At 41.8% G+C, this 14,715-nt stretch overlaps 1 long non-coding RNA gene across 1 annotated transcript in view; it reads right to left on the minus strand.

Annotated features, from left to right (window-relative positions):
* LOC123366282 overlaps positions 1-14,398 on the minus strand; it is a 28,099-nt gene extending 13,701 nt beyond the window's left edge. The window contains exon 1 of the long non-coding RNA XR_006578012.1: positions 14,284-14,398. This is a non-coding gene — a long non-coding RNA (uncharacterized LOC123366282). The remainder of the gene's footprint in view (positions 1-14,283) is intronic.
* Positions 14,399-14,715: the final 317 nt, after the last annotated feature.

Genomic DNA, 14,715 nt, shown 5'->3' on the forward strand with positions numbered 1-14,715 from the left:
ACTTTTGCAGCTGTTTGGTCCTTAGCTCATTACCTTTTGCAACCTTCCTCAGGATAGATTATAATCCCAGAGTACCTTTAGCAATTGAGAATCCCAGGGACAAAATGTTAAAATGTTTTCATGGCTGCATTCCTTGTTGCTGATACATAGCTATATGCTCCCAAAAATATTCCCATGCTGTCCCACTCTGCAATGTGAGGTTGGAAGAGGAGAAACTGCAAGGAGGAGCCAGCTGAGACTTAAGGAGCAGCTGTAGAAGCAGTTTAACTAGGGATAGTCGGACTCTGATGTCAGAATATTTTCTACAGTTTTAACTGGACTTTGTGCCCAGTGCTCATTGTCCGTTTGCTCCAAACCCCTCCTTCTGAATCTCTTCAGTTTAGCTTCACTCCACAACTTCACTTCACATCCTCCATCTGTGTCCCATCCCTCTTCTCACTTGTACTGTCCCCATCATCCTTCTTCCTTTCTGTAATAGGGTCCTTAGTGGGCTAGGTGACCTAGTGGTTAGCATCCACTCAGTCAGGGGTAGGTGATCCTGGGCCCTCCCACTCTACTGGGCTCTGACTTAGGTCCCAAGGAGCGTCAGGAGTGCTGACCCCTGGGCAGGGCCGGCTCTACCATTTTTGCCACCCCAAGAAAAAAAAATGCCGCCCGAACTGCCAAAGCAAACAAACAAACAAAAAACTGTCCGGACTGTGCTGCCCCAAGAATGGGCAGAATGCCACCCCTTAGCATGTGCCGCCCCAGGCATGTGCTTCCTCTGCTGGTGCCTGGAGATGGCCCTGCCCCTGGGGGTGGACTCCACTGTGCTATTCTCCCTGGGTCATTTCCTACTGCTGCTCTCTCTGCTTCTGGTTCCAGATAAGGATAAAGAAAAAATAGAAAGGAAACCAAATCAAACCATCAGCCCCAAACAGTCCTGGTGCATCAGGGAGGCGTGGCTAGCCCCTTTGGCAGGAGCCTGCAGGGTAGGTCTGCACTCTTTCCCAACCTCATCCCTTCTGAGCTGTGTTGCTCCCTTTTTAAACTCTGTCCCATTAGAACATGCTCTGCAGGGTTGGAGGGGTGAGGCTAGCTAGGTCCAGTATTGTCTTTTAACCTCTCCTGTCCCAGTGTGGGGTTTGTATACCCCATCATGTCTTTCCTTTTTTTTCCATATAGCTGATCCCCTCCAAATTAAACCCATCCAAAAAACCAACCAAAACAAAACATAGTTGAGTAACATGAGGGTATGTCTACACTACGGGATTATTACGATTTTACAGAAACCGGTTTTTTAAAACAGATTGTATAAAGTCGAGTGCACGCGGCCACACTAAGCACATTAATTCGGCAGTGTGCATCCATGTACCCAGGCTAGCGTCGATTTCCGGAGCGTTGCACTGTGGGTAGCTATCCCATAGTTCCCGCAGTCTCCCCCGCCCATTGGAATTCTAGGTTGAGATCCCAATGCATGTTTTTGCCCCATCAGTCTCATGGGTGATTCTGGGTAAATGTTGTCACTCAATCCTTCCTCCATGAAAGCAACGGCAGACAATCATTTCGCGCCCTTTTTCCCTGGATTGCCCTGGCAGATGCCATGGCATGGCAACCATGGAGCCTGTTTTGCCTTTTGTCACTGTCACCGTATGTGTACGGGATGCTGCTGACAGACACGGTACTGCAATGCTACACAGCAGCATTCATTTGCCTTTGCAAGGTAGCAGAGATGGTTACCACCCCATTGCACCGTCTGCCATTGTAAATTGGCGATGAGATGATGGTTATCAGTCATTTTGCACCGTTTGCAATTGGAAATTGGTGATGACGGTTATCAATCCTTTTGTACCGTCTGCTGCTGTCATGGGTGCTCCTGGCTGACCTCGCTGAGGTCGGCCGGGGGCGGATGGACAAAAATGGGAATGACTCCCTGGGTCATTCCCTTCTTTATGTTTTGTCTAAAAATAGAGTCAGTCCTGCCTAGAATGTGGGGCAAGTCTACTAGAGAACCAGAGAGCACAGCCGCTCCGGGTCAGAGCCCCAGAGATCCCGCAGGAATGATGAGCTGCATGCCATTCTAGGGGGTGCCCCTGCAACAAGCCCACCCGTTGCTTCCCTCCTCCCCCAACCCTCCTGGGCTACCATGGCAGTGTCCCCCCATTTGTGTGATGAAGTAATAAAGAATGCAGGAATAAGAAACACTGAGTTTTTAGTGAGATAAAATGAGGGAGAGGCAGCCTCCCACTGCTATGATAGTCCAGGGAGTAAAGAATCATCTTTAGACATGAAAGGGGTGGGGGTGTCTGATGGAGCTCAGCCTCCAGCTGTTATGATGAGGACGGTTACCAAGCCTTCTGTACCGTCTGCTGGGAATGACCGGGAGTCATTCCCATTTTTACCCAGGCACCCTCGGCCGACCTCACCAAGGCCAGCCAGAAGCACTCATGGGCTGATGATGACGATGGCTACCAGTCATTTTGCACCATCTGCCACCGGGAAGGGGATGCTGGTGTTCAGCGCTGCAGCACCCCGTCTACCAGCAGCATGCAGTAGACATATGGTGACACTGAAAAAAGGCAAGAAACGATTTTTTTCCCTTTTCTTTCAGGGGGGGGAGTAGGGTGTAAATTGACGACATACACCCTGAAACACCCAGGAAAATGTTTTTGACCCTTCAGGCATTGGGAGCTCAGTCAAGAATGCAAATACTTTTCGGAGACTGCGGGGACTGTGGGATAGCTGGAGTCCTCAATACCCCCTCCCTCCCTCCATGAACGTCCATTTGATTCTTTGGCTTTCCGTTACGCTTGTCACGCAGCACTGTGCTGAGTCCCTGCTGTGGCCTCTGTCTATCATAGCCTGGACATTTTTTCAAACACTTTGGCATTTCGTCTTCTGGAACAGAGCTCTGATAGAACAGATTTGTCTCCCCATACAGTGATCAGATCCAGTATCTCCCATATGGTCCATGCTGGAGCTCTTTTTGGATTTGGGACTGCATCGCCACCCATGCTGATCAGAGCTCCACACTGGGCAAACAGGAAATGAAATTCAAAAGTTCGCAGGGCATTTCCTGTCTACCTGGCCAGTGCATCCAAGTTCAGATTGCTTTCCAGAGCGGTCACAATGGTGCACTGTGGGATACCGCCCAGAGGCCAATATCATCGAATTGTGGCCACACTAACCCTAATCCGACATGGCAATATCGATTTCAGCGCTACTCCCCTCATTGGGGAGAAGTACAGAAATCAGTTTAAAGAGCCCTTTATATCAATATAAAGGGCTTCGTTGTGTGGACGGGTGCAGGGTTAATTCGGTTTAATGCTGCTAAATTCGGTTTAAACGGGTAGTGTAGACCAGGCCTGACATTTGCTATCCTCACATTGTTCACTCTGCTTGTGTGTTATACTCCTTCCCCCACCTTATATTGGGCTTGTCTATGTAGATTGTAAGCTTTTTGGAGTAGGGACCATCTCCTACACTATGTTTATACAGTGCACTCAGTGGGGCCTCATTCTCAGTTGGTCCCTACACAATGAATTCTGAGTAGTGTTTCATTTCACATATGCCACTAGGTTCATTCAGTTGAATTTACAGAATCTGTTTTCCCTTTCAATTTAAGGAATGTGGTGTGAGGCTTCATTAAATAGCATTATGAAGCATTATGAAAAATGGAGAATTAAAGTCAGTAGTAAAGTTAGGAGTTCCTGGATCTCAGCCCTGTGCACATTCCCCTATGCCCACAGAGGATTATGGATTGGCAGAGAAAGATTCCTTTCACCAAACTTTTGTTTTCCCTGAAATATTTAGAAATTAATTTGAGCCAGATCAGAATAATTCAGGGGACTAAGGAATTGACTACATATCTGATTTAACTATTATATAATTACACACACACCCTAGCAGTAAAATGCATGCATAATCTACTGCACATATATGGACTGTGATTTCAAACCCTCATAACTTTGTCAAATCAAAATCAACTTCAGCTGGAGCACACACACAAACACACACCACATTTCTGTCTGTGGACTATTTCCCTGCTAAATTTTATCTTCCTATCACCAGCCATTTCAGTGCTACAGCTGCTCAAAAACATTCACGAGATTTTTTCTATAATAGGAAAAGTTCATTTTTTCTACCCTCCTCTCATTCAAAATTATCTGAACATTATTTGCTGAAACTTGCAAGAGCAATTCACCTTCATGCAGAAACCAAGCTTAGAAAAATTCAGCCCCAAAGGAGAAAGTTTCAGAAAGTTATGCGAGAGACTAAACATTGGGGGTTATAATGGGAACCTGTTATGCAACCTTAAGTACAGGAGTCACAACCACATCTTGCTCTAATGCAGTAGCTGTACATCAACATAACTGGCAGTTATCACAACAGTTTTGGAAATCTTATGTATTCGTTAAGCACAAAAGCATAGCCTAGCCAACAGACAACCACAAAAGTAGGGATACCACAGATCAACATCTGGAAAAATAAAACTCAATTCAAACATTTGTCCATCAAATTCCTCATCATTTTTCAATTTGTGACAAGAGGGATTTTCAGTATTAAGAACCTAAATTTGCAATTATTACACAATTTGTCTCTAGGTTCTTTTATCCTAATGACTTTAATCAGAAACACTGTTTTGGTTTTAGGGGGTCACTTCATTCAATTTGGTTTCTGTTTATTTGAAAACTCAGACTTGTCTGGATCCTCCATAAAAAAAAAAAAAGAAAAACCAGACTATCCTATGTTTACTCTTGGATATAGATTATGTGATAACTCGCTTCTTCCATCAGTACTGTCAGCCTGTATGTAAACATCAGAGTAACAAGGCCTTTGTGATTGTGTCTCTCTCTAAATCCCCTTTTCTAGTCAGGTGCTAGTGAGACTGCACAGTCATGTGGAGCTGCTTCAAGCTTAAACAGATCCTTTCATTCTGCATGGAACTTCCTAGCAGTTTTCTTCCTTATAAGTATTAATTCTCAGAGTCAAGCTTCTCAAGGAGGTGGTGACAGATTTTAAAAACTAAAAGGTGATATTCTTGAACCAATAATGACTCTAGGAACAAAGTGTGAAATGGCTCCCAAGTAGAGTTTTGTATCCTTGGACACATATTTTTAGAAGCCTGTTACAACTCATCTTTAGGATGCCGGGTGCAATTTATGGTCATCTCAGTTGTTTTGCTCAACCTATCCCCAACCTGGGGACCAACCAAAATGGTGGCTAGGCACTCCTCATGAAGGACCACATTGTGCCACCCTTACTCAGGTCAGGTAGTTCTTTGCTCTGTGAAATGAAGCCATTAGAATCTCTGCCTGAGTAAGGTGTTACTCAAATTGAGTAACAGCAGCAGAATTTGGCTGCATGGAAGGTGGGAAGAATGGGGGAAAGCACTAAATAGACTATGAAGCAGTGTATGAATCCCTACCGCATGGAACATACTGACTGACAGCTGTTTCTAACAGGGTACACTCAGGCTAGGGCCCAACTCTTCTATACAAGATCACGGGAATGCCCAATATATTTTTGAATGGGTGACTGGAGTTCAATTGCCAGTGCATTGCAACATTTTATTGGCTCATATAGAAAGAATATTACCAGAGAAATAATTTTGAATGACCAGGCAATGTCTTAATATAACTCACCTTTCCTAATTTGGATTCTGAGCCATAAACACTTACCATGGCCATAACTTCCCACTGAACTCAATGGGAGTACTCAAGTGTATAAAGCTGATTGTGTGCATTAGCGTCTGCAGGCTCATGTATAAATTTTTACCCTTTTTTCTGTTATAGTCTTGCATCATTTCCTTTAATTCAGAAAGGACAGCATTGATTAACTCAGACGGGAAATGTGAAACTGCTGTGCAAAGACCCCGGGGCCCTTAGCCTACACCTGATGAAGTCATTGGTAGCAGTAAGGGGCTCTTAGGTTGCATTTCTGGAGAGCTTTTTGGTCATTAGAATTCTTGGCAGAAGAAACGATGGGTCAGAAATAACCAAGTGTAGTCATCAAGATTAAAAGCAATTGCACAAATTACAATGAAATAAAGCTAGGAAGATTTTTTTTAAAACTGCTCCTAAAATACAGAGCAGGCATTTAAACCTCTAACCCTTACCACAATGACTTTATGTGAAGATTGATTTGAATGTAAAATTTAGTAAAACTGTTCTAGTCAAGACAGGAATAATAGCATCTGGCAGGAGTCCTGCTCTCGTCTGACCATGTTTCACCAAGATTATTATTAACTATTTCAAAGCCTGGCTGAGTTGTTTCAGCCCCTCTTCATTCAAACTAGAAAGTGTATCTAAACTAACGTCTTATATTCAAGCTGCCCTAATTCTAATGTCTCTGGGTTCTTGTCTGCTGGAACTGAATCTTGTGTGTCAGCATTTTTGCTATAATAGGAGCAGTTGTTTGTTAGGGCACTTTTTATATACTTCACAAATATGTCAGAATCAGCCTATTTACAAGATGCCCATTAAAGTAGGTATTTTAATTCTTGTTATAAATGGATATTTTCCACACCAATTGACTACAGAAGTCTAAACTCCCTGCCTGTGCACTGTTTCTTTTTACATAAAACCATCACATGTGATCTTTAATTTTCATTGTTACAGTAAACAATGTATGTTATCTTTTAGGGGAAACAGGTACTCAGATATAAGTCCTACACTGGCTGGCTACTAGCACGTAGCTAAACAGTATTTTTCAATGTTTCAGGGAAAGTATTTAAACTTATTGACTAAATCCATACCTCTACCTTGGTTTGCATGTATCCTTAAGATCAGTCCGTAGAAGTTATTCACAAGAAATTATCAAGGGGATAAGGGAAAGCTGTAGATGTTATAGATCTTGACTTCAGTAAGGCTTTTGATACTGTTTCACATGATCTTCTCCTGAACAAACTAACTAGGGAAATACAGCCTAGATGAGGGTTCAGCAACCTTTCAGAAGTGGTGTGCCGAGTCTTCATTTATTCACTCTAATTAAGGCTTTGCGTGCCAGTAATACATTTTAATGTTTTTAGAAGGTCTCTTTCTATAAGTCTATAATGTATAACTAAACTATTGTTGTATGTAAAGTAAATAAGGTTTTTAAAATGTTTAAGAAGTGTCAATTAAATTAAAATGCAGAGCCCCCTGGACTGGTGGCCAGGACCCAAACAGCGTGAGTACCACAAAAATCAGCTCACGTGCCGCCTTTGGCATGCGTGCCATAGGTTGCCTACCCCTGGCCTAGATGAACCTACTATAAAGTGGATGCACAACTGGTCGGAAAAGCTTACCCAGAGGTTCAATGGTTCACAATTGAGCTGGAAGGGCACACTGACTGGGGTCCTGCAGGGATCTGTCTTATGTCCAGTTCTATTCAATAGCTTTGCAAATGATTTGGATAATGGTATAGAGCGTACACATATAAAGTTGGTGGATGATACCAAGCTGGGAGGGGTTGCAGGCACTTTGTGGGATAGGATTAGAATTCAAAATGACCGTGACAAACTGGATAAGTGGTCTGAAATAAATAGGATGAAATTCAATAAGGACAAATGCCAAGTACTACACTTAAGAAGGAATAATCAATTGCACAAATACAAAATGGGAACTGACTGCCTAAGAAGGAGTACTGCAGAAAAAGATCTGAGGGTTATTGTAGATCACAAACTAAAATTAGAGTCCTGCATTTCTATGATTCTATCATCATATTTTTCTCTTCTAAACATGTATCTGACTATAGCAGGCAAATTATGTGGCTCCAAAGAACATCTTTATAGAGAATAAAAAATATTAATAATACTTCTACATTAACCAAAGTTCTGCATTTCAAGCAATAATATGCTGCTTTAATCTAAAGTTTATCACATACACCATTAAATATATGGAAGATAAATGGCCAGTGGAGAAAAAATAGCACAGGAATACCTGACACAGAGAGAGCCTGGCTGATTAGAGCTAAGGGAAAAATGCTAAAGGAGGTATTACTATTTATATAAATTAATGTCTACACATATTATGTTCAAATAAAAACTACAGATTTTTATAGGGAGAATAGAAGTCATTGCTCTTTTTTAAAATAAAATGGACTATATGGGGAAATTAGGTCATCAAAATATTTTCAGTGAGTAGCATAATTTAAATGTGATAACACATGATTGTTTGACTGACAATCTGAGGGAAGCATTCAACAATTATTTCTTTAAAGTATATACTTCACTATATTTTATACTCAGAAACTATTCCATATTTTGGTTCAAAACCCCCAGCAGCATTAAAGTGATATAATTTGATCAATTAATCAAACAACACCACTTGAACAATTCAAGACCAAATCCTATGGCTACCTCCATGGGTCTGAAATGCAACAGAAATACTGTGTTTCAAAATGTTTGGGGAAGGCAGTGAGGAGCAGGGGATTCAATAGTGCTGTAGGAGCTCAACATAGTCTCTCTTTGCCGTGGGGTTTTGCATAGGTTGTGGAGGTGGTGAGTTCATGGTGGGGCAAGAAATGGGTCACATTAGTGATTCCTCTTGCAAGCCTACAATCTTCCTGCATGTCTGTAAGGCACCTAATGTGCTTTTAGTGCTGTATAAATAATGATAGCAATGGTAGAACAGTAATGTGCAGGGTACAGTGCTGCAGGTTAGGGCTGAGTGCTCTGTTCTGCAGCTTTGTGTGTACCTCCCTGAGCTCACAGCCAGTTTACTCAGACATGACAGGAAATAACACCCCTTTTGGAGCAATCTTCTCTGTCTAACTTATTTAATACTCCCATCTTCACATACCTGATATTTCTCCAAACTGAGTATGCCTATCGCTTGCTTGTGTTTGTTGTAAGATCATAAGTTGTAAAATCATAAGTTTAGCTGTATCCCAGATTGTGCCCTTGTGCAGGGAAATAAAGATGAAAAAGACCTATTCTTCCCCTACCATCCTTATGTGGGATGCCTAGGATTGGCTCCTCATGCCTAGAGAGAAGATGCTGTTTCCTTACTTCCCACTGGGCAGGAAGTAGGCAGAGCCCTGGCAAAGAGAACTGAACCAGTAGGGGGTGGATACTAATTTGCTTCTGATATAAGAGATTCTTCTTGGAGCAAGGGGAAAGCAAGCATAGCACTGTAAGCCCCTATGCCACAATTCCTTCCCAGAGATGCTATTGGGGCAGCACAGCAATACACCACCCATGACTATGGGCTGTAGCTTAGCGACACAGTCTAACCTGATTGTCAGGTAGATTGTAATCTTTCTGGGTCAGGAACTGTGTTCTCTGAAACGTGTTTGGGATCAGGGTCCCATCGTGTTGGCATTTACAGACTGGGTTCCTACGCACTACTGTAATAGAAATAAATACTACTACCACATAGTAGTTAGATATTAAAATGACGCAGTACATCATGAAGTCCACCCCCAGCAAAGGCAGATTACATTCCCCTGCACAGAACACTACTGCCAGTATTTTAGGATTAAACATTTAAGAAACAAGTAGTATTCTTTTGGTATAATGAATAGTGTGTCTAGAGGTAGTTGGAAAAAACACAGTTGCTGTTTATACTATTACTCCCCAATACCACAGTAATGGTAATTGTTGTTCTTTGAGATCTGTTGTGCACATATATATGCCAGCATAGGCATGTGCGCTCCCAATGCACTCAGATTGGAGACTTTTGCCAGCAGTACAGATGGTGGCATATGTCCCTGCCATCCTCATGCATGGAGTTGAAGGTTAAGACAGGTTGCAGCCACTGCCTCCCTCTCCGTTCCTTTGTACCATCATCCATCACAGAGCTGAAGTAGCAGGGAAGGTCATGAAACATATCTATGCACCATATATCTCAAAGAACAACAATTTCTGTACAGGTGAATAATTGGTTTTTCTCCTCCAGTGACTGTATAGGTGACCACCCAGCAGCTTCCTCATAGGACTATTTGAAGTGTGACTGAGCACTGGTTTGCTGAAGTTTGCATCAGCATGAGCACAGAAAGCTTGAGTAATAGCACAGCATCTGGAAAAGGTATGTTCAAATGACTATGTTGATGCTTTACAGCTGTCCAATGTTGCTGAAAAAGACTTATGATGTGAATTGAGCCCTAATAAAATGGACTGTTATCATCAAAGGGAGTTGAAACCTTAGCTAGATCAAAACAGAGTTTAATACAGTCTGATATCCAGTGAGATATACATTGAACTGTAACAGGATGTCCCTTAAGCCTTTCAGCGAGATCAGAAAATGTCTAGAACATGATATGGGAAAAAAAATTGTATGGTCTAGTCCAGCGGTTCCCCAACTTGTTCCGCCGCTTGTGCGGGGAAAGCTCCTGGTGGGCCGGGCTGGTTTGTGTACCTGCCACGTCCGCAGGTCCAGCTGATCGCGGCTCTCAGTGGCCATGGTTCGCTGCTCCAGGCCAATGGGAGCTGCTGGAAGTGGCAGCCAGTATGTCCCTCTGCCCACACCGCTTCCAGCAGCTCCCATTGGCCTGGAGCAGTGAACCGCGGCCACTGGGAGCCATGATCGGCTGAACCTGTGGACGCGGCAGGTACACAAACTGGCCCTGCTCGCCAGGGGCTTTCCCCACACAAGCGGTGGAACAAGTTTGGGAACCACTGGTCTAGGTAATAGGACAATGTCCTATGGGCATCTAAGATCTGAAGCCTTTCTTCTGCCTTGCTGGAGTGGACCTTCAGAAAAAACATTCATCCTCCAGTGTTCTGATTAAAACTGGAATGCAGAGACAACCTTGGGCATAAATATTCCATGTGGCCTGAAAGAGACCTTGCCCTTGTAGAATACAACATATTCTGCTAGAGGTGCCTGAATCTGACACTAATCACCACCAAAACATGCCATTTTCATCAACAGATAGGTAAAAATTATGTTGCCATAGGTTCAAAAGGAAGCCCAATTAAGGTCCCGCAGTGGAAGCAGACATGAAAGAAGGAGGGTAGTAGATATATAAGCCCTTTAAGCAATCTCACTATAAGGGGAGATAAGTATAGCACTGAAATGGCTGCCAAATGGACTCACTGAACTGACTGAGAGGCCAGTATATTTCAGGTATAAAAAGACAATCCAGTATATGTCTGATCTCTGTGTGAAAAGACAATGGTGGAACTCAGCCTGGATCAAAAACCTTCTCCATTTTGCTGCATAAGTGGCTCTGGTGGAAACCTTTCTACTGTTGACCAATATGGCGAGGACATCCTCAGAGCAGACCTTCTCAGTGTAACTCAGCCAGTTAACATCCAAGCTGGATGGAGGCTTTGCAGTCTGAGGAGACACTTGCGCTGGTTCTGAGACAAGTGATCCTTGACCAGAGGCAGATATTGGGGATTGTACTGAGAGCTGTTGTGGGTCCATATACCAATATTTTCTTGGCTAGGCTGAGGATGGCCAAGACAATAAGGATTCAAGTTGCTTTGTCCCTTTTCAGATTCCTGATTACTCTCAGGATTAAAGTAACTGCAGAGAATGTGTACAGTAGATGACTCAACCAGGAAACATTGAAAAGCATTTGTTATCGAGCCTGGACTGTAATCTGCCCTGAAGCAAAATCTCCTATAATTGTTGTTCAGGTTCATCACAAAAAGGTTGATTGCAAGAGATCTCCATTTGTGAAAAATCCATTGCAGGATTTCCTTCATTGGGAATCAAGAAATAACATGAATAAAAGCCTTTCCCTTTGTGTTGGTAAGGAACTTCCTTTAGTCCTCCCAACTGCAAAAGACTACAGTTCCTGCAGTAAAACAGCCTCATATGATAGGCCACTGAATATGGACAGGGAAAGTGGTTTGGGGAAAGCGAGGTTTATCCATTTCTGTGGTATTGAGGAGGAGTAGTATACATGTTTTACTAAAGGTTAGAGCAAAGTTTAATTCGAATATCAGAGTATTATAAATGTGTTGCTTATGAAAGAGGATTTTCTACTGGAGTGGCCCTCAGCACAAGTTTTGTCATACAAAATAAACCAAAGACCTTATATAGTAGGGTTGACCCTAGCTAGTCTAGTCGTGCTATTATTTAAACAAGCTTATTTAAACTAAAATGAGCAAAATTGTTTGTGAAAATATTAGATGGGCATCAATATGCAGCATTCCCAATGGAAAAATTGTTATACCCTTTTCATTCTCAAGATCAATTTCTTACATGCTCACTCTAGATTGATAATATCTGTATTTTTTTTCAGTTTAGGTGTGTGCAGCCATCTTCCACAAAAGGAGTAAATACTTAAAGCTTATTCAGAAGTCTTCAGACTTCTACATAAGCTCACTGGCATTTGACCTAACCCTCATAGGTCATGACACTTTATCTGAGCTGGACATAATTACCAGTGACACAGCTTGAAGCTATATTTTTCCTTAGTCTTAGTTATAGAGAAAAGAAGAATGGGGACAGCAGATTAGGGGGTTGGGCAGTAATCCAATTTGTAGGTTATTAGTCTTGAAGGCATATTTTTCCCCTTGACGGACAAGCCTCATTTAGAAGTTTGTCTCATAGAAACTGTGGTCACAGGACAAAACACGTGATATGAACTCTTCATAGACAGTTCTCAATCACTGAATTCCAGTCAAAAGTTACTTCCACATACCTGACACAGTATCAGCGAACAACAAGTTTAAAAATGATGGTGTCTCTTTCAAGTAGCTCATTTTCTAATCTGATTCTAAGAAAAGATTATAAATACATTTGAAGTTTTTCCCTGGTAGCCAACTATGCACAGGACAGTTCAGTCTCACCTTCTGAGAACCTACCATTGAGTATTCATGATATTACTCACTAATTAAGAACTGTAGTAAACAGTTCAAACAATTGAATATTGCATTGAATTCTGCAGTGACCAGAATTTAATTATTAGGGTGAAGTTCGCCTTCATGCAGCACACACACACATAAAACCGATACACCACTTAACTACCACCTAGCTACCAAAATTGGACTTAACATAGGCCTTGTTACACCTGTCAAGTAGAGTGTGATCCACTCTCTCAGCCTGCCCTCAAGCAGCTATTGCTACTCTTTCATTCTGTTGATGCCACATCAATGATTGCATGAGAACCAGCAACAAAGCAGTACCAGACTGAGGAGGTAGCATTGACTGTGACTGGTTCATCCCAAGAGTTTCAACATACCCTATTATCCAGCAACCAACTGTCCTTCTCTCTACCTAGAACTGTGCCTCCTGGTAGTATGGCTGAAAGTCTACGAAAATGGCAAGCTCTCAACATCTGAGGGATAGACCCTGTTTTAAGCGTTAAAAAAATTATGGGCAACTTGACATAACTTCCATGGAGTTAAACCAGTTTGCACTATCTGGGAATTTGGCCCAATGAGTTCATCTGTAACAAAAGGATGAGAGAGTTCTACTTGTTAACTGTTCCCTACTTGAATGCTGATTAACTAATCTCTAGATTTGGCAATGCTAGATTTGGTAAAAGTTTGCCAGTTTGAGACCCCAGAATGAGCTCTCTCAAATGAATGACACTCCTCTGATGCAACTCTCATTATTGCCTTGTATATTGTGAATTTTGAACAATTATTCAGAAATTGTTAAGTCGAAATATATAAGAGGCACCACACATAAAATCAATTTACCAGTTAAATAAGTCATTATGAGCCTTTGTGTTACTGAGAAAATAGTTCCTCTTTTTGGACAAACTAGCTGGACATTTAAAAAAAATATTTGTTTAAACCTGCAATTTCACCTTTGAAAAAGTGAATTTTCCTGTTAAAAATTAATATTTTTAAATGAAGTAGTCACTAGGAGAGATGGTTTAAACTTTTAAAGGAGGAATTTTAAGTTAGAAATGAACATTTCACAGTAAGACCAAAAGATGGCAGCTGTAGGGAAAGGATATTCAGGCCTTTTGTCTGTTCTGTAGTATAAGAGGGTTATACTTTCAAGGATTTAGTCACAATTTTTGTCTGTTCTGTAGTATAAGAGAGTTATACTTTCAAGGATTTAGTCACAATTTTTTTTAATCTTGCTGAGGAGGAGAGGGAATATACGCAGCTTCAAATAACTTTCACAAGAGAGTTTTTGGTCATTCCTATCACCACCAAGTAGTAGTTGCTGGTAGTAGACAGAAACTTAAAAGTGTTTTAGAGAAATTGTGGGTGAAATCATGGCCTGTTAAAGTCAATAGCAAAACTCCCATTATTTGTAGCCACTGGTTTTGTGTAATAAGAGCCACCAGTCACATCTCTGTCCCTACCCTAGTGTGCTCCAGTATCTTCTCCATCCTGGACAATGTAGAAATAGAGGGGAATCTTGTTTCCCTATACTTTAGGGGGTGGGAAGTTTCTATACATACCTGTCCCTCCACAGCAATCCTGCTGCATTGTAGGCCTGCCACAGCTTCTATATTGCTGGATAAAATTTGCCTTAAATGAAAAACATCAACAGCCTCTCTTCTCAGATGGCTATATGCATGAACAAACACCTAATTCGTGCACAGAGGTCAGCTATTTGTTCATATAAGGTAGTAGTAGTGCCCAATGTTTGTGCAGCATTTGTACTCCCCTGATTCTGAAAGTCTGGCCCTAGTTACAGTGTTTGTGACCATAAGCTCAGTCACCAGCGTAAACTGACATTCCAATTAGCAGCAGCTGATGGTGCAGCACAATGAGTAAAAATAAGCTAATTGTTTCAATTATAAATCAAGTTTAGGGAGTGCCATGTAATTGCTAAAATTGTTCAAGTTAAAATGACCCCATTTACTAGTGACAAAAGCTATTTTCAGCCA

This window comes from Mauremys mutica, chromosome 3 (genome assembly GCF_020497125.1).
Source record: "Mauremys mutica isolate MM-2020 ecotype Southern chromosome 3, ASM2049712v1, whole genome shotgun sequence".
In the NCBI taxonomy this organism is placed as follows: Eukaryota; Metazoa; Chordata; order Testudines; family Geoemydidae; genus Mauremys; species Mauremys mutica.